General features: G+C 43.0%; 1 pseudogene; it reads left to right on the forward strand.

Annotated features, from left to right (window-relative positions):
* Positions 1-1716: 1716 nt before the first annotated feature.
* LOC143551357 (wall-associated receptor kinase 1-like) lies at positions 1717-20581 on the forward strand (annotated as a pseudogene).
* The last annotated feature ends 705 nt before the right edge of the window (positions 20582-21286 follow it).

Here is a 21286-nt window from a genome sequence, read left to right on the forward strand (position 1 = left end):
TCTAATGCTTCAAATTTAATAGGTAACCTGAAGCTCTTTTTTATTTGATAAAGAATAGAGCCGGCCATACTAAATACGCATCACAATTATAAATCCTTTATCTATCATTTTACCTAGACAAAATTCAAGGTGAAGTCCATGCGTCGAAAATTATATAAATGTCCATCGTTGGACCCGCCTTGTTTGCACATGTTAGAAGTTAGGACTGTTCATTACGTGATAACCGGACCGACCCGACGATAACCAGAATCCGACCGAAAGTCTAGAAAAACAGAGACGGATGACCTGACCGCTGATGCCCTATTCGGTTTATACCGGTCTCGGTTTTGATAAGTCGGTTTTCGGGTTAAACCGAGACCGGGTTTGAAGCAAGGATGAAGAACTGAACTCATCGGAAAAAATTCCGGCAAAAAGCAACGGCAGCACGATAGAGACGTTGACATGAGAAGTAAAGAGTGAAAATATAGTCTGGTGGTTGTTCCGGCAGCCGGCGTTAGTGTTTGCATCAGATTGTGAAAATATATGTGTGAGGGGAACACAATGTAGAAGATTGAACCTGGTGGTTGTTCCGGCAGCCGGTTTATTGTATTTGTGTTTTCAAGATTGAACCTACTAAACGATGATAGTTGAGAATACACATAAATCAAACTTTTGTTTAAACTCTCGCGGTATGTCAGTTTTATTTTTGTTGTGTATTTGATTTTTTATACTATTATAATATTAAAGAATTATTAAATATATTTACTTTTCCAATTCAAAAAGTTCAAAAATCAATTGAAAGAGCTTTAAAAGTTTGTACATTATATTTCAAGAGTTGTATGTGGCTTAACACAACTATAAGCCTGTCTTCACATATCCGTTGCTATGGCATCACAACAAAACTTAGAAGAGAAAGATGAATGAAGCTGGTTATCAAAATCAAACAAAAGAAAATCAGATCTCAGCCCGTCCCTTCGTCATGGTTGAAAAGGGATGCATCTCTCTTTTGGTCATGGCCATGTTGAATTCTATTTCTTCTGTTAACATAAATCATCAATCGGTCTTCGGTTTTCTACATGTTTTCAAGGTGTAATACCCGAGACCGATTTTGCAAGAAACTAAGGACCGAAACTAACATGCACAATATAGGGTCGGTCCGGGTTCGGGTAAAATCGGGTCGGTTTTTCGGTTAATTTCGGGTTAACCCTAAATATGCACACCCCTAGTTACCAAAAGCTGTGCTATCTTATGGACCTAACATAGGTCACATCCATCACGTGAAAGAGCCAGGTTTTTAGTAGTTCAGGGTTGCCGAGAGCCCCAGTATAGAACTTTTATCTGACTAGGAGCCCATTCTCCGCCTATTACAGCAAGCCACGTGACAAAATAATAGTAGGGCGCGATTATATGATAAAGTCTTTTGTATTATTTGGTTTTGTTATCGGTTGTCTTTCATGCTTTCGTTTCTTTGTTTATTTATGTTTGGGCCCAAAGCCAATCTAAACAAAAGCCCATTGGACCATGGAAATAATAGAAAGATGCATGGGATGCTCTCGCCTGTAAAGGTGAAGCATGCCCATCCATACTTAACCTTTTGCAAAAACAACTCTCACCGACTCCTTCTCTCTCTAGTACCTTATCTTCCATACTTACCATTTTTGGTAAAGATCCGAGATCTCGGTTGGTTGTAGGTTATTTCCGCTAACCTACAACCCTGATTGATCAACGTGTTGTGAGATGTCGGCACGCGCTCCTTACGTCCCGGTTCCTTTAGTCGAGTCTGCCCCAATAGCAGCGGCGGAGGTCCAGATTATTGACCAGCCTGTCGACGAGGAGGATGACGCTGGTGGGGACGCGGATGTTGATGTTGACGCACATGAGGTACGTTATTATATTATCGTTTAATTTTTACTTTTAATTCGTCTATTTTGTTAATTAGTTATTGTTTTGATATTAGCCACCGCCACAATACGTCGTCGTACTTTACGCCAGGTTACAGCACATGGAGCGGGGGATGCTAAAGATTCAGCGGGTGCAGCTGGAGATGCAGTGGTCGATGCTACAGACCCAACGTTAGATTGGCTAGGTCGTCAGTTACCTCGACGCCGCTCAGCGTGGTGATAGGTACAAGGTACCACCTCCACCTACTTTTGACCATGAGGTGAGCACGACGAGCGTTAGACGTGGATGGGGCGACGACGGTCAGGGATCAGGCGTCAGACGGAGGGTCGAAGACCACGTCGATGTTCATGATGCGACGTTTACGGCCCCGGCATCGACGACACGCCGTTTTTATAGTTTGTGTGTTTTGTTTTACTTTTTACTAACTCGATGTTTTGTATATAATAATGTTTTGGTTTGATGTATATACATAAAAAGAAAAGAAACAAAAAAATAAAAACATAAAACATAATGTTTTGTTTTATTTGGTTTAGTGTTTATTGTTTTGATAAAAAATATTGTTATATAAACACATCTTTTAAAAAAATATTATATAAAAACAATAAAAAACAACAAAATAAAAATATAAAAAGAAAAGACAAAAACATAAAAAAATTAAAATAAAAAACTTAATAAGACAAAACGGTGGGTTTTTTCTAAAAATAAACCTCTCAATAGGCCTATAGCACACTTTATGCGGCCTATTAAAGGGTTTTTTAGAAAACCCCATGGCGCATCTAAAATTTCCCTTATTTTTTTAGGCTCAAGGTACTCTATAAATGGGAACAAAAATGAGAAGAATGAGGAAGATTTGTAGCCACACAAAAAAATTAAAATATATATATAAATAAAAATTATAACTGAAAAATTTTACAAAAAACCGAAATAAGTAAAAAAAAAATATTTCCATCGTTTTTCTCGTTCTCATAAAAAAAATTGGTAAGTGAAAAAAATCGTTATATCTTTTTGTTTATCATTGTGTTTTGTGTTTATTTTCGTAATTGATTGTTTTTTTCCTTTTCATTGTGTCTTTTTTTCTTTATATTGTGTTATATTACTCAACATTGTGCTATATTTTGTTCGGCATTGTGTTATATTTTGCAATCTATTGTGTCTTTTTTTAATTATAATTGTGTTCTTTTGTTCATTTTCGTCATTGTGTTTTTGATCTCGGCATTGTGTCTTTTCGTCAATTTTTTTTTATTTTTTATTTTTGAGCGGGAATGATGACGGAAAAATTTTAGTTTTGTAACGTTTTCTTTTTTTTATTTATATTTTGAGTTATGATTATTTATTGTTTTTTAAATTTATTTTTAAGAGGTTTTTGTTTGGTCACAAATCTTTATTATACTTCTCATTTTTGTCTCCATTTATATTTTAACTTTACCCATTTTTTTATCATTACTGATGTTTTATGTATTTAATAACTTTTTTTACTGCTTAGTATATATAGTCATATAAAATTAAGTTTATATTAAGTATAGATATTTTATGTGGAAATTTCATAGAATAGTAACCAAGTTTCAAAAGTGTTCTAATTAGGTCACTCAACTTTAAAAAGTGTTTCAATTAAGTTAATCAATTTTCATATTTTATTAAATTAAAAGTTTTAACATGTTTTTTAGCCTTTTTCTTTTTTGTTTCACATAGGAAATCATTTTATATTTTATTTATGTTGACGTTGAGTTGAGATGTGGATTTTATTTTTTATTTTTAAATTTTAATATAATTAAAGTTTTTAAATTTTTTTAAATTTAAATACATGTATTGCAAATTCCGACCCCCACATCTTATCCTTCATTTCTTTCTTAACGCACAAAAAAATCGGTGAGCTCGATTTGAAGATTTATTGACTCAATTAGAAAAAAGTATGCATTAGTGACTTAATTATAGCATTTTTGAAATTTAGTTACTATTTTGTGAGATAATCCCGATGTTTTATCTATGAAATAAAATAAAGCTAGATGAATATATGATTATATGAGATAATAATATGTTTCGAAACACCCGAGGTCAGTAAATGATCCTAATGGTTGTTCAATATACATATAGTCAGGTGGATCAGGTGTCTGCTAACTGGCCATTCAAAAATAATGATTCAACTTGACACGAACCGAATAATTTATTAAACGTGCATACAATGTAATAACTGATCCCTGTGAAAGAAAAATATGGGTCCACTACTACCCGTAGGTTCGGAAAAAGAACAATTTGGGTTACCCCTTAGATTTTTCTCTAGATCTATCACTTACCACATTTCACATTTCACCCAATCACATTAATTTTTTTAGTGTGAAATATGAAATCTGTTTATGTGGAGTCTACATGACATGTTTTTCTCTTTTCTTATTTTTGTTTTTCGCATGTTACTCTTTACCCGAACCGATCGTCCTATACTTGAAGTAAAAAAAAAACCTAAATAATTAAGAACACATGGGGTTCTTGGAAATTTCAAAGACATTTCATGTTGCTTGGTAGGTAGTAAGTTGCTTTTCAGAATGGCCCATTTAATACAACGTGTAGACTATTTGGCACGAACCACTCATTTAAAAAAAAGTTACAAATTTTATTCTTATAAATAACAACTTAAGCCTTTTTTTTATCAAATTTGTTTTTTTTTTCTCTTTAAAATTAGTGAGGTAGTCGTTGGAGTTGGGCCCACCTTCCTCATATGCTAACAAGTCCGCAGCCACAAACCCTTCTTCCTGGACTTTCCTCAACGGTGGGGTCTCTTTGCTTCCTCGTCCGCAAATGTCACATACATCCAGACCTCGGGTTATGTTGCACGTTATGCTTTAAGTTTGTGGTTAAACTCATGTTTTTTTAACTTGGATTACCTAAACTGACTTTGTGCACCTAAGATTACATCTAGTATATATTATGCCTAGTAGAAATTGAAGTTAAGAAAATGTAGAAGACATGGTCATATTTAATCTCGGATGCACACTTTATTTCAAAGACGATTTCACGTCAACATTGTAGCTCTAAAGTTGCTTTTCTTTCTGGATGACCATTTAAAATAATTTAAGGAAAGCACCCGTCAATATATTATGTCTAATCTTGAGTTTTTACTAAGCCATATAAAGGTTGAATGATATCATGTATTGATAAAAAATAGTTTTGACTTATACCGAATAAAGTGTCCATAGACCTTCTCAACCGAAACTAGTATTCTAATAGCATCACGCGATTAAATGACTAAGTCTTCATGGCATGTTTATAAATATCTCTAATCACACAACCCCAATCAAAAGCTCAAAATTAACCACAAACACGAAAACACACAGAAAGCAATTATGCATTTAAAAATAATACTTGAAGAGGTATGTACCCGCCTCAACACCGAGCAAGGCGGGTCAACCCACAAGATATAGATAAGAGGCTTGAAATCAAGACATTACGAAGGCGCAAAGCCAAAACCTATGCGCATGGCGCATATCACATATGCTCACGCATATCACATATGCTCATGCATCACATGCTCAGGCATCATATGCCCAGGCACCACACATGCTCAGGCATCATATGCCCAGGCACCACAGATGCTCACGCATCACATATGCTCACGCATATCACAAATGCGCGTGGCGCATCAGCGCGCGGCGCATATCACATGCTTGTGCATATCACATCTGCGCATGAAACATCTGCGCGTGAGAATAAAGAGAAGACCTCGCGCATCCTCAGGATGGGCGCATATCATACATGCACATAATCAACCTCACCCTTATCCAAATCAGGATTAGGGCAACCTTGATTGTGCACGTCAGACAACCTTCCAGAAGGTATCTTTTTAAGGAATAAGAATATGCTGATGTTGACAGCTGCCAAATGAAAGGTGGACAACTCAGCATAACCCATGTGCTACCACGTGATTATAACCAATGAGAAAGCACCATGTGTCCCAGAGGACACGTGGCGCAGAGCAATTGGAGGAGGCCAACAAGGCTGAGCCCAATCAGTGGAAACCCTAGCACTATAAATACAGCATCAACTCCACAAGGAGAGGAAGAATCATATCACATTCAATGATATTCAATTACATTCAATCACAGACAGTTACATCCAGTAACACAATCACACAGAGTATTCAGCTATTAAGCAATACTCTCCAGATTTCCTTACTCTGACATATTATTATCTTCTACACAAATACTTATTTTCACACCGGAGGGTTACCCCAAAGAGGACCCCTCTGTCCCTTTCTGAGGGGTAAGTTGACGGTGATGTTCATTTTGTAGGTGGAAAAACCCAGATCCAAGAGAAACCATCGGTGAAATAGTATAATCACACCCGAGGAAAGTAGATCGTCTACTAGTGAGTCGATCCACGTTTCTTCATTGGCGCCATCCGTGGGATACAACGGCAACAAGATCTCATCAGATCTATATAAAAAACCAATTTTCACCATGGTTTCTGGCGTTCGTAACGTTGATCAAGTTCTGGAGGATATTGAACGTGAGGATGTTAATGAGGGACAACAGTTTCTGAGGGCGCAGCGTGATTCTACGCGCGCCACCAGTAACCGTCCTTTCATCACAACTCCTCATGGCCAGACTGAAACTCCTCCAGACGATCTTACGTTACAAAATCTTGCCGGCGCAAAACAAAAAGGACCAATGGGTCCAGAAGATGAAACTAATGACCCCAACGAATGGCTCATAAACGAGCAGCGGCGTCTAATGGACAAGTACAATGAGATGGTCAAACAGAAAAAGCTAGCCGACTTAACACAAAGGCAAGCGTTTGATAAACAAACTGTTCATGGAACAAAAAGGCCGCGCGCGCCGGAAGAAGGACATTCTGTTCACACTGCACACACTGAGTTCAGTGATGAAGAAGTGCACAGCATGAGGAAGACGCGAGATACTCATGCAGGAGGCTCACAGCTCCGCGCGCCTGTGAACATGGCGCCTGGAGCCAGAGCCGATCTGGATCTGCAAATACCGTACAGCCCACCAGTTAGAGGGCAAGTGGACGTAACCACACCGTACAGACCAGCCATCTTGGTGAAACATTCAAAGTTCACTGAGCGCATCGCGAAGGCTCCCATCCAGCACAAAACCAAGATGCCAAGTGGTTTGGGCAAATATGACGGCACAACAGATCCAGACGATTTCTTGCAAGGTTTTTACAACACGGGAAACCTAGAGAGCTGGACGATGCCAACATGGTGTCACATGTTTGCTCGCTGCCTCACGGGTGCGGCGCGTGTCTGGTTCGAGAGCTTGTCGACTGGGCAAATCGATGGGTTCGAGGAACTATTGGAAAAGTTCCAAGCTCACTTCGTACAACAGCGCAGACACACGCGCGATCCTGATGACATCATGCACTGCGTGCGCAGGAATGATGAAACGATTGAAGACTACATCACTCGTTTCAATCAGGAGTCTCTGGCAATCGGAGGTATAACGGAGCAACTCCTGCGCGTGGCCTTTATACAAGGCGCGCGCAGTGATCAACTCCGCCGAGCTCTCGTAAGCAGAGATGGCATGCCCACCACGTGGGCCAAGTTAATGGAAGCATCGCGAGTTTTCGCGAGAAATGAAAAACAAATTGCCCAAGATAGGGCAAGAGAAAGAGCGCATCAAGCTGAGTCACCGCGCAGCAAAGAAAAAAGGGGCAAACAGAACTCTGTATGGTCCAGGTTGCAACCAACCAGTTTTTCTCCAGCAGAAAAACAGCCTCCCGCAGAAAAACAGGCGCAACCAAGCTCACCTCAGCCCCAAAAAGACATTCGTAATCGCGGGGAAGGTGATAAGAGGGAAGGCGGCAGAGATCCTAGCAGACCTCTGCCAAGAATATGAACTCCCCTCACTAAAACGCCTTCACAGGTGTTAAGCACTGAGAATGTCCAGTTCAAAAGCCCCAAGCCACTACACTACAAGGGACCATCAGACAGTGGCAAGTACTGTGAGTTTCACAAGTCCACAGGACACAATACTGATGAATGCCACCACTTGAAGGATGCAATCGAAAAGGATGTGAAATCAGGCAAGCTGGCTCACCTGGTGAAAGACTCAAGACCAGAAAACGAACAACCAGGAGCCTCAGCCAGCAAAAAGTACAAAAGAATTTGTGTAGCCGAGGGAGGAAGGCAAGGGCAAGTATCAAGAAAGAGAAGCGCGCAAATCCAAGGAGATTGGCGCGAGCAACAAGTCATCTTCCCAAGAATCAGGGGAGGCCCTTCAATTAGCAGTCCTCTGGTCATCACTACACACATTGCTCATTACGAAGTGTCAAAAGTCCTGGTGGACACTGGCAGCGAGTCAGACATCATGTATGAGCAATGTTTCAGGAAACTGGATCCGGCAGACCAGGCAAGGCTTGAAATTGTGAATGCCCCTATCTCGGGTGTTTCAAATGAAATCATTCATCCCCTAGGTCAAACACAATTTGAACTAACCATGGGGGATGAAAAACACAAGCGAGCCGAAGTTGTCAACTTCTTGGTCTTGCCCACCACTTCATGCCACAATATGATCTTGGGTAGGGAAACGATTGCCCAATTCAACGCCATACCGTCGCCAGCGCACGGCGCATTGGGGTTCCCAACACCAACAGGTGTAACTTTTGTATACCGAGATCATTTGTGCGCAGTGACAAGTACTCCGCGGGAGGGGAGAATGAAACTTCCAATGGCAGACAACGCGCCAGAGGAATGGATTCTCAACCCAAAATTCCCGGAGCAGAAAATCACAATTGGCGCTACGATATCAGACGACACGAGGTTGAGAATGAAAAGGTTGCTCACAGCCTATATGTCGGTCTTCGCGTGGCAACACTCTGATATGACTGGGGTTCCGCGAGACCTGGCGTAACATTCTCTCAACACGTTCAAGTCTATAGAGCCAATTGCTCAAAAGAAGAGAGTCATGGGGGATGAGAAGGCGAGGGCCATGAATGAGCAGGTTGAGGATCTATTGCGCGCAAACATCATCCGCCCGATACGATACCAGACATGGGTAGCTAATCCTGTGATGGTAAAGAAAAGTAACGGGTCGTGGAGGATGTGCATTGACTTCAAGGACCTCAACAAAGCGTGCCCAAAGGATTGTTACCCCCTCCCAAACATCGACGCAAAGGTGGACTCCGTGGCGCCATTCAAACTTAAATGTTTCCTGGATGCCTACAAGGGCTATCACCAGATTCAAATGGCACCACAAGATGAGGACAAAACCGCCTTCAGAACCGACAAGGGTGTTTTTTGTTACACAAAAATGCCCTTTGGTTTGAAGAATGCGGGCGCAACCTACCAAAGACTTATGGATGCCGTTTTCAACGAGCAAATTGGAAGAAACCTAGAAGTCTATGTGGATGATTTGGTGATCAAAAGCAGGGAGGAAAAACAGATGCTCAAAGACATCGAGGAAACCCTTGGGCGCCTAAAGGAAGTTAACATGAAGCTCAATCCGAGCAAATGCACTTTCGGCGTGCAAGAGGGAAAATTTCTGGGTGTAATGGTCACCAAGGATGGTTTTAAGGTGAACCCTGAGAAGGTGGAGGCCATCCTTGACATGCCTTCGCCATCCACCATGAAAGAAGTCCAGAAGCTGAATGGTAGATTGGTTTCAATCAACAGGTTCCTAGCGAACCATGCAAGCAAATCTACCCCATTTGTCAACACATTGAGGAATTGCTTAAAGAAAAGCCAATTCAAATGGACTCCTGAGGCCGAGCAAGCTTTCAGTGAGATAAAAGAAAGTTTGATAAATTTGCCCGCGCTCACAGCTCCACTTCCTGGTGAAACTTTGACATTGTACCTATCAGCAGGAGAGCGCGCCATCGGCGCAGTATTATTGGTGGATCGCAAGGGAATCCAAACACCAATATACTATGTGATTCGGGTGCTGACAGATCCTGAGACGCGCTACTCCATCATGGAAAAGTTAGTTTTGTCACTAACACACGCGTCGCGCAAGCTTCATAGATATTTCAATGGTCATCCCATTGAAGTTCTGACTGGTTACAACATCCAGCAAGTCTTGCGACGTCCCGCGCTCTCAGAAAGGCTGACAAAGTGGGCGCTGGAATTAGGAGAGCACACGATCTCCTATAAGCCCCGTCCAGCAATAAAGGGACAAGTCTTGGCTGATTTCATTGCCGAGTTCCCCGAAGGAAAAATTGAAGAGGCTCAGCGCGAGGTAGACCCTCCGCGAGCCAATGATGAAGAAAATGTTTGGAGATTGTTCACTGACGGAGCTTCAAACAACGAAGGGTCCGGCGCAGGCCTAAAACTGGTGGATCCAGAGAATCATGAATATACTTACGCCATCAGGTTGGACTTCAAAAGCACCAACAATGAGGCTGAGTATGAAGCCCTGCTGGCTGGCCTGCGCATCGCGCAAAAATTCGGAGTTAAAAAGCTAGAGGCCCATGTTGATTCATACTTGGTAGCAGCACAGGTCAATGGCCTTTATGATGCCAAGGAGAACACCATGCCTCTATATCTAGAGCAGGCGAAAAAGCTCATCGAGCAATTTGACTGCTTCAGAATCATTCATATTCCGGACAGTGAAAACAAATCTGCAGACGCGCTGAGTAAGATGGCATCAACCAGTTTTGATCACTTTGGCAAAGATGTCAGGGTAGAAGTAATGAGCAACCCGTCGGTGGTAGCGAAGTCTGTCCTGGTAACTCATACAACCCCTTCATCATGGATAACTCCAATAATGGAATTCTTGAAGGAGGGAAAGGTACCAGATGATCGCGCGCAAGCGAGGAAGATAAGACACAAGGCGCAGAACTATGAACTGCTTGATGGTACATTATATCGACGCTCCTATCTGGGACCGCTCATGAAATGCCTAGATGCTGAGGAAGCAAGTTATGTGATCAGAGAGACACACGAAGGAATCTGTGGAATTCATGCTGGCCCGCGCATGGTGGTTGCCAAGGCAATTAGCGCAGGTTACTATTGGCCAGGCATGTACTTGGACGCTCTAAAGGAGATCCAAAAATGCAAAGCATGTCAGAGCTATGCGCCAAACACCATGCGGCCAAAGAACAACTTGATTCCAGTAACCTCAGCATGGCCTTTCCATAAATGGGCAATCGACATTGTGGGTCCCCTACCGCAAGCGCCTGGGCGAGTAAAATTTTTGGTAGTGGCAGTAGATTATTTTACAAAATGGGTTGAAGCCAAGCCACTAGCAAAAATAACAGCCGAAGCGATGAAGCAGTTTATCTGGAGCCACATCATATGCCGTTTTGGCTTGCCCATGGAAATTGTGAGCGATAATGGCAAGCAATTCACTGACAAGAAGATATCCAGCTGGCTCAAGGAATTGCGCATCAACCAAATTTTCACTTCAGTTTATCACCCACAGGGGAATGGAAAAGTGGAACGCGCGAACCAAAGCTTGTTAAATGGGCTGAAGAAAAGGTTGGAGGGAGAATCCCATTCTTGGGTCGAAGAGCTACCTAATGTCCTGTGGGCACACAGGACATTAAGCAAAACCAACAATGGCGAATCCCCGTTCAGCCTAACCTATGGAACAGAGGCAATGATTCCAGCAGAAATTGGATGCCCATCCCATAGAGTGCTCATGATGAGCAAGATTGATAACGAGCGCGAAAGACGGTTGGATCTCAACTTACTTGAAGGGCGCAGAGAGGCGGCTATCATCAGTGAAGCCAAGTACAAGAAAAAGCTGGAAAAATATTACAACCAGCGTGTGAAAGAATGCCACTTCAAGAAAAATGATTTTGTCCTTCGAAACAATGAAGCTAGCCGCGCGATACCCCCAGGAAAAATGTCACCCAATTGGGAGGGACCGTATCAAATCTCAGAAGAATTGGGGAAAGGCGCGTATGCTTTAAAAGATTTGAATGGAAAGAAGATCCCGCGCGCATGGAACGCGACACAGCTTAGAAAATGTTTCATGTAAAAATGAAAAGTTTGTAATCAAGGCTTTTTAAAGCCATTATGAATAATGATACGCGCTATCTTCTCTTAATGTGGATTCTATTACCTTTTGCATACATGTTTCACACTTCCCTTTATTAGTTTTGAGCAATATGACAACATTGTATTGACATCAAAATGAAATAAAACGAAGTAAAACATACATGCGCGAGCTTCAAGCTCAAACGCGTTAACGAGTCTTAACTCTAAAACGTCAGGGCCTTAGCCCAATTCTATTACCTTTTGCATACATGTTTCACACTTCCCTTTATTAATTTTGAGCAATATGACAACATTGTATTGACATCAAAATGAAATAAAACGAAGTAAAACATACATGCGCGAGCTTCAAGCTCAAACGCGTTAACGAGTCTTAACTCTAAAACGTCAGGGCCTTAGCCCAATAATGTGAGCCTTAGCTCAAATCACTCACAACATCCATCCTACATACTGCGCACCCTGACCATAAAAATACCTAAACACAACTAAGGCAAAGCAAATGCCAAAACATAGTTGTTAAGGTCTCAGGTCGAGGTCGCGCATGAAAATGTAATGGATATCTGAGTAACACATATTGACACGTAAAGGCTAAAAAATTCATAATTCCATGCGCGAAAACGTCGCGCAAAAGAGGAATAATGAAAACGCCAAGGCGCGTGTCAACATAATCAAGATATGGAAATATCACTTACAATATGACAAGGATTAAGTATAATAAATTCCTTACAACCTTGTTCTTATTCCAACGTGCAAGCATATCTTATATTCAACAAGCAAACATGCGATATAAAGAGATGAATGGGAATGCGCAAGATGCGAAGAAGGGAAAAACAAAATTTCATTCAAAAGCATTGAAATTTACAAGTTTACAAGATGAGATACAAATTACAAAATAAAAATAAAAAACATGAAGGGCTTCTCAAGTCTCCACGTCAACGTCAGCCTCTTCATAATCCTCATCATCGCCCTCAGCATCTGGCGCAGCCTGCTCCTCGTCATCTCCAAACTGACCATAGTCAAGTTGTTCATCTTGAATGGAGTGTTCTATCACGACAGTGTCAGGAGCAGATCCTTTGGCCACGCCAGAGCCGCTAGCAACGCCAGCATTCCCCGCGCCATCATCGCCGCTACCAGCCCCTTCGCACTCGTCAAGTAATTTCTTTAGCGCGCCGAGGTCGGGCAGGTCAGCAAGCGCGGATATCTGCAAATCATAAGCAAAAATATGAGTACAAAAAGACTTAGAAAATAAGTCAAGGTAATCTCATTAAGGTTAAAATACCTGCGCAAGGATGGGAATGGGAGTATTCATATATTTCTCCCCCATCGCGGCCATTTCCGCGCAGGCAGCGTCGCTCTGATAAGGGTACTCGGATGGGTTCTTCTTCAACATGCCATATTCATAACCATCCGTGAACCCTTCAGCTCGGCCCACCAAGCGCGCGGCAGCGTTGCAATCCATCACCAGGGCCTGAAACTCGCCTGAGTATTTCATCACGTAAGCGCAACGAGTCATGCCCTGTGAGATCAGCCATTGGCGATCCTGCGCGAGGCCAGCAACAGACATCTCGAGGGCAGGAACCTGAGAGTTTAATAACTCAACAGTTTCCTTAGTCTTTTTTAGCTCCTCTTTGTCGGACGCTGCTGCCGCCAAGACTTCTTCCTTTTCAGTCCGCGTAGAATCAAGTGCTTCCTGGCTAGACGCTGCCATCGCCAAGGCTTCATCCTTATCAGCATGCGCGGCCGCCAGCTCCTTCTTCAGGCGCGCAACCTCACTCTCCAGTGATGATTTTTCAGTGATGGACTGGACAAAAGCTTGGTCACGCGCCTCCGCCTCGAGCTCCAACTCGCGCGCTCTGCGCGAGTACTTGGCCGCGTCCGCCTCCGCCGCCTGCAGCTTCTCCCGCGCAGCCTGAAGCTCATGACCGCGCTTCACGAAGGCGCTGTTGGCACTTGCTCTGTTCTCACTGAGCTCTGCTTGGAGCTTCTCAGCTCTTTCGCGAGCATCAGAAAGATGCCAAGCAGACACCTTAGCCTCTTGCTTGGCTTCCGCAAGAGTATCACGTACTTTTACGTAATCAGAGCGAAGCTCTTGGGAGGCAGCAAAGAAGGCTGACCCAGCAAACATATGATCGTTGAGCAGGTCGTCGCGAGCGCGGTCCTCCTGGAACCTCCTTTCAGATGGAGGCACAGCATGAGCCCAGAATTCCGCACACACACCCATGGACTGAAATGTGCTGTCTTCAGTAATAGTCCATCTCGGGCGGTAAATGTGATCGGCTTCCTGCAAAAACAAAGTAATTATCTAAGTCAACACATTAAGATGGAAGTCCGCGCAGCGGAGCAAAAAAAGAACCTATACCTGCGGGGATGAAACAAAAAAGTCAGCGCCAGCCCCATGAGAAGGCTCCGCCGCGAAACCTCGTGGCGCAGCAGGGCTGGCGCGGGCGCCAGCGGAGTCTTCAACTTCAAACTCCTCATCCTCCTCTGAAATAGGCCTCTTCTCCTGCGACCTAGAATCAAAATCGGTCTCGCGAGGAGGGCTGTGCGCAGGAGGAGGTGAGGGAGGTCTCGACGCCGCCAGGTCGGCGCGCAAAACGGCCTCCTGCTCCTTAGTAATCTCGATGAGGGGAGATTCATCGCTTGCAGGAGCAGGAGCAGAGCCAACGGCGCTGGCACCGGCGCCAGGAGTGCCGCCAGCAGCTTGTGCGCCAGCTACGGCTTCTATGGAAAAATCAACAACAAGAAATGGTTCAGGACTTGATCTAAAAGAAAGTCAGAAAATAAGAGCGCAATACGTACCTTGGCGCAACTCCGTTCGCGAAGCAAACATCGCCATGAAGTCCATTCTACCCTTCTTTGAGGGTAAAACAGGGGACTTCGAAGCGACCGCCGGCGCAGCCTCGGCATCTTGTTGCGCTGTCGACGGCTCTACAAACATTGGAGAGAGCAAAGATTCATTAGTAAGTCTATCAGAATCGCGCTCATAGAACCATAAAGGATAAGCAAAGTATACCTGTCGAAGGCGCAACACCGCTTCCCTTTTCCGCCGCGCGAAGGGAGGAGGTAGTGGCACCATACCTCAGGTGGACAGGAGGTCTGCCCACTTTTTGAGGCAGGGAAGACAGGGAAACCTTGGTGGTAAACTCCTGGGTTTTCCCAAATCCCCCCGCCTGAGTAGGAGGATCCTGAACAACAGGGGCAACATCTTTCTTCTGTTTCTTACTGGCCCCTGCACCAGATTTCCCCTTAGCTTTACGCTTTAGTTGGGGCGCCTCCTCCTCCTCCTCCTCCTCTTCTGCGAGCTCCAGCTCGTAGTTTTCAAGCGCATCTACAATACATGCAACAGAAGTGTTAGCAAAATTTGGTATTATAAAGGAAAATGCATAAGTACAAAGGCTTACCAGGCGCATCGCTGTCGAAGACAACTCCCAGATCAACAGGGATGAACATGTCATCAAAGCGATCAGGGAAACCAACCTCCCCAGCGCCGAGCGCGACGGAGCCACCCTCCATATGCTCATCATATGCGGCGTGGATATACTCCTTGGTGACTGCACAAAACAAGTCAAATGATATCAGCAAAAATAATTTTATTCGTGCAGAAAAAAAAAAAAAAAAAAAGCAATAAGATTAACTTACACAACCCGTCGACTTGGATAACGGGCTCAAGCGCGCTGTCCGCCCACCTCCTGCTCATACCAACCCCCACCAGCGCCTCCTCACAAATGTTCTTGGCGGGGGATGGTTCAGTGGTCAACTTATTAACCCAGGCGCCAGTTGGGTTCTTGAGGACACCCACATCCGCAGGCGCAGAAGAAGTCGCGCGCATAGTCATGCGGATGGGGATCACACCAGCCCTTATATAGAAAAACCTCTCAGACCAGTCATGAAGGCTCTTGAATGAAACAGTGGAGCACTTCACCTTCTGACTGCGAGGAATAAAAGAGAACCAAGAGTCTTGGATCTTGGGCTTGTAAAAAAACTGAAAGCGCCGAGGGGTGGGCTCCTCGCGCTGGGATTTGCACATGAACTCAAAGTGAGTCATGCGCACAAGTCCAAACGGATGGACTTGGGATATATGAATCCCATAAAACTGAAGCAGTGCACCCACAAACCTTGTCATCGGGAGACGAAGGTTGCAGTGGGTGAAAAAATGGCTATAAAGGGATATATAGCCGGTAGGCGGGTCCGCCGCCGTTTGCCCGGCACCAGGCAACATGCAGCCAAACAGGGGGGGAAAACCCTGAGAGGCAATAAGGCTGTCAAGATCAGCCTGCCTCAATTTGCAGGGGATTTCATTCCACCTCTTCACAGCCTTGGTCCTCCCTACCTCCTCCGATGAGACCTCAGCAGCCTTCTTCCCCTTGCCGGTCTTCTTCAATGTAGACATTACTAACGATTTTCTACGGCAATGGATGGGGGAGATTGTGTTGTCTGAGCTATCAGACATACAACTGTGACAACGAACAAAGATTGCTTCTGAATAACAGATATTTGGGAAGCAGAACAAAGATAATCAGAAGACAAAGAAAGAAAAGCTCTGAATAATAAACAAGAAGATGAAGGATAAAAAACTCTAAGGGCTGGCTTTTATAGGCCCAGGAGAGAGAAATTTTGGTGCTGAATGGACTTCACGCGCCACCACTCGCAGGTTTAAGCCAATGCGAGCGCGACACGTGTCCCTGACACTGTGTGAGGGGACATGAAAGGAAACTATACGGCTGCTGCCAGAGTTCACGCGCCACCACACGCAGGAACGGACCAACGCGAGCGCGACACGTGTCCCTGACAGCATGTGAGGGGACACGAAAGGCAACTGTAGCACCTCGAGCACACGAAAGGCCTGACACGTCTCCATCACTGGCCCACGTCAGCAACAACCAACCACGTACAGGGACGATTCGTTTGCAACCAAAAGGATAGAATTTCGCGCAACGGTGAATAATAAGAAGAAAAAGACAAACCCCTACTAAAAGAACAAACTGTTAAGTCTAATATCTATCTTGCCTCGCTCGCGCGAGACAAGACACACATTAGACTGGGGGGCTTGAAGAGGTATGTACCCGCCTCAACACCGAGCAAGGCGGGTCAACCCACAAGATATAGATAAGAGGCTTGAAATCAAGACATTACGAAGGCGCAAAGCCAAAACCTATGCGCATGGCGCATATCACATATGCTCACGCATATCACATATGTTCATGCATCACATGCTCAGGCATCATATGCCCAGGCACCACACATGCTCAGGCATCATATGCCCAGGCACCACAGATGCTCACGCATCACATATGCTCACGCATATCACAAATGCGCATGGCGCATCAGCGCGCGGCGCATATCACATGCTTGTGCATATCACATCTGCGCGTGAGAATAAAGAGAAGACCTTGCGCATCCTCAGGATAGGCGCATATCATACATGCACATAATCAACCTCACCCTTATCCAAATCAGGATTAGGGCAACCTTGATTGTGCACGTCAGACAACCTTCCAGAAGGTATCTTTTTAAGGAATAAGAATATGCTGATGTTGACAGCTGCCAAATGAAAGGTGGACAACTCAGCATAACCCATGTGCTACCACGTGATTATAACCAATGAGAAAGCACCAGGTGTCCCAGGACACGTGGCGCAGAGCAATTGGAGGAGGCCAACAAGGCTGAGCCCAATTAGTGGAAACCCTAGCACTATAAATACAGCATCAACTCCACAAGGAGAGGAAGAATCATATCACATTCAATGATATTCAATTACATTCAATCACAGACAGTTACATCCAGTAACACAATCACACAGAGTATTCAGCTATTAAGCAATACTCTCCAGATTTCCTTACTCTGACATATTATTATTTTCTCCACAAATACTTATTCTCACACCGGAGGGTTACCCCAAAGAGGACCCCTCTGTCCTTTTCTGAGGGGTAAGTTGACGGTGCTGTTCATTTTGTAGGTGGAAGAACCCAGATCCAAGAGAAACCATCGGTGAAATAGTATAATCACACCCGAGGAAAGTAGATCGTCTACTAGTGAGTCGATCCACGTTTCTTCAATACTAGCAGTAGCAGCTATTGAAACTTTGGTAGCAACAAGTGCACAAGAGGGACTACCTTGTGAACGTTTCTGTGGCAATATGCCTATTGACTTTCCATTTGGTACTCGTAGCGAATGCTACGCTAGCCCAAATTCCTCGTGACTTGTGACCGATCGATGCCGGGAAACCAAGGCTTATCTTTGGAGAACGACGAAACACAAGCAATACGGAGATTACAAATATCTCAACAAGAAAGGGTGAGGTAGAGATTATGGTGTCTGTAGCCCACGATTGCTACAATAGTTCTGGCCGAGCTAATAGTACTCGGCCATCTTTGAGGTCAGGGGATTATCAGATCTCTGCTAAAAACAGACTTGTAGCCATCGGGTGTGATACATATGTTCGGTTAATAGTAAGAAGTGGGAATGATTCTCATGGTACCGGATGCATTTCTACTTGTGATAGAAATAGTCCTATCATAAACGGATCATGCTCGGGAGTTGCGTGTTGTGAAGTAGCAGTTCCAGAAGGAATGGAATCTTATGATACGAGTCGTACAATTCTTGGTAGCTTTAACAAGCATGAGAATATTTTGGATTTCAACCCTTGTAGCTATGCCTTTTTTGTTGAAGTAGGGAAGTTCAACTTTTCCTCAACTAATCTGGTTGATTTCGGAAGCGAAAGGAAGATGCCAATGCTACTTGACTGGGCAATTGGAAACTTGACATGTGACAAAGCAAAGGAGACAAATAACTTCTTATGCACGGGAAACAGTGAATGTGATCAAGCTTATCTAGGTCCTGGATATCGTTGCAGCTGCCGTGAAGGTTATGAAGGCAACCCTTATGTTGCGGGTGATTGCAAGAGTAAGTTCTGATTTCACATTCGAATGCTTCTTCTTTTTTTTTTGAATTTGCTTTCACTTGTAACAAATGATTGACAATTTGTTATTTTAAGATATTAATGAATGCGAACGAGGAGATCATGGTTGCGAACATGAATGCATTGACAGAGAAGGAGATTATACATGTACTTGTAGAAAAGGTTACTCTGGAGACGGTAGGAAAAGTGGATCAGGTTGCACTGCTGATCAATCAACCATGATAACGATAGTTGCGAGTAAGTAATCATACAATATCTTTTTGGTTTATATCTGAAGCTATTGTTATAAATTATATCTAATGAAATGGTTCTATAAGTTAGTTTCTGTTGTTGCAGGTACCTTAGCTTCTGCTATATTTCTCCTTATAACTGTCGCCTGGTTATACTTGGTGTTTAAAAGGCGAAAGCTCGTGATGTTAAGAGAAAAATTCTTTAAACAAAATGGTGGAATAATGTTGCAGCAACGAATTTCTGGAGATGGGGGTACTAATGATCAAGCAAGAGTATTTACGATAGAGGAGCTAAAGAGGGCAACCAATAACTATGATGAAAGCAGGATTATCGGTAAGGGTGGCTATGGCACTGTTTACAAAGGAGTTCTTTCTGATAACTGAATAGTTGCCATCAAGAAGTCAAAACTAGCAGATCAAACACAAGTTCAGATAGAGCAATTTATCAACGAAGTGGTTATCCTGTCCCAGATAAATCATAGGAATGTAGTGAAGCTGATAGGGTGTTGTATGGAAACAGAAATCCCGTTATTGGTTTATGAATTCATTCCAAATGGCACACTGTCCGATCATATCCACAACAAAGTCAAATCGTCAGTTATTACATTGGATATCCGACTTAGAATAGCAACAGAGACGGCTGAAGCACTTGCGTACTTACATTCTGCAGCATCTGTTCCAATCATCCATCGCGATGTCAAGCCAATGAATATACTTTTGGATCATAACTACGTTGCAAAAGTAGCCGATTTTGGAGCATCTAAGTTAATTCCTGCTGATCAGATTGAGTTGGCCAGTATAGTGCAAGGAACACTAGGTTACCTAGATCCTGAATATTTGCAAACAAATCAGCTCACTGATAAGAGCGATGTTTATAGTTTTGAGGTAGTACTGGTAGAACTACTAACTAGAACTACTAACTGGAAGAAAGGCTCTTAGCTTTGATGGGCCAGAGGAAGAGAGAAACCTAGCTATGTATTTTTTGTATTCTTTAAAAGAGGGGAGACTGTTTCAGGCTCTTGATGAACGTTTGCAACAAGATGATGTTCCAAGCGAGATCATCCAAGTTTCTAGACTGGCAGAAAGATGTTTACGCATTAAAGGAGAAGAGAGACCAACTATGAAGGAAGTAGCAATCGAGCTAGAAGGAATATTGGCTTCAATGATACAAAAGCATCCATGGGTGCAACGTAGTACAAACGAAGATGAAAGTGAGCATTTTCTCAAAGAACTTACCAACGACTATGAATGTACAAATGGTGGCATTGTAAGCAATGCAACCTCAAGTACATTCGATAGCATGAGCAAGCATTCGATGTTACCCATTGCTAGTGGGAGGTGAAGGTCCGGATAAGCTTGCCGTGCTAGAGATGTGTTTAATTCTTACTTTCTATCGTTAGAGTTTGTTAGGCAGTTATATAGTTTGTATATATTGAGCATAAGATTCGCTTGTATAGTTAAAAAACTTTGACCTAATTTTAAGTGTATTGAAATATATAAACTAAATATAAGGGTCTTTTAGTCATTTTAGAAAGTATAGGTTATGCCATATATGTATTTGTATAAATTCTAGGGGTTAGCGTGTAAATATGTTAAGTGTTGAATAGTTTCTAGACAGAATTACAAATTTTGTCCTTTAAAAAAAGCCAAATTACGGTTCGTGTCCTTTTTTTAGTTTCTTTGCAGGAAGTATCCTTTAAACATTTTTTTCCTGCACGTTATGTCTTTTACGCTAACTGGGTTAGAAAAACTCAGTTAAATACCCTCACGTGAGGCGCATGTGAAGATGAAGATTGGAAGCTTGGAATTAGGGTGATGATGATGAATGATGAATGGGTGTAATCAAGGGTGAATTTGAAAACCCAGAAAGGGTTTCGTCATTTTTCGAATTAGGGTTTGAGTTTGATGGAAAAAAAAGTTGCATGTTTGGTTTCTTTAATTTATGAGAGAGAAGAAAGAAAGATACAAAGGCGGTGTGAAAAGACAAAAATGCCCTCACATGCGCCTCACGTAAGGGTATTTAACTGTGTTTTTCTAACCCAGTTTGCGTAAAGGACATAACGTGTAGGAAAAAAATGTTTAGGGACACCGCTTGCAAAGAAACTAAAAAAATGACACGAACCGTAATTTAGCTTTTTTTAAAGGACAAAATTTGTAATTCTGTCTAGTTTCTAAAACAATGGGTTGTTTAGAATTAGGGCTATACATAAACCAAAAATCGTGTATGTATGAACAAGACTTTGTTATGTGTGAAGCCATTTTAAGGTTTGTCAAAGATTGTGGCAGAAAGTAGGCAGCAGAGAACAAACA

Source organism: Bidens hawaiensis, unplaced genomic scaffold, assembly GCF_021521415.1.
Source record: "Bidens hawaiensis isolate Kalapana, Puna unplaced genomic scaffold, B.hawaiensis_p1.1 tig00016367_1, whole genome shotgun sequence".
Classification (NCBI taxonomy): Eukaryota; Viridiplantae; Streptophyta; class Magnoliopsida; order Asterales; family Asteraceae; genus Bidens; species Bidens hawaiensis.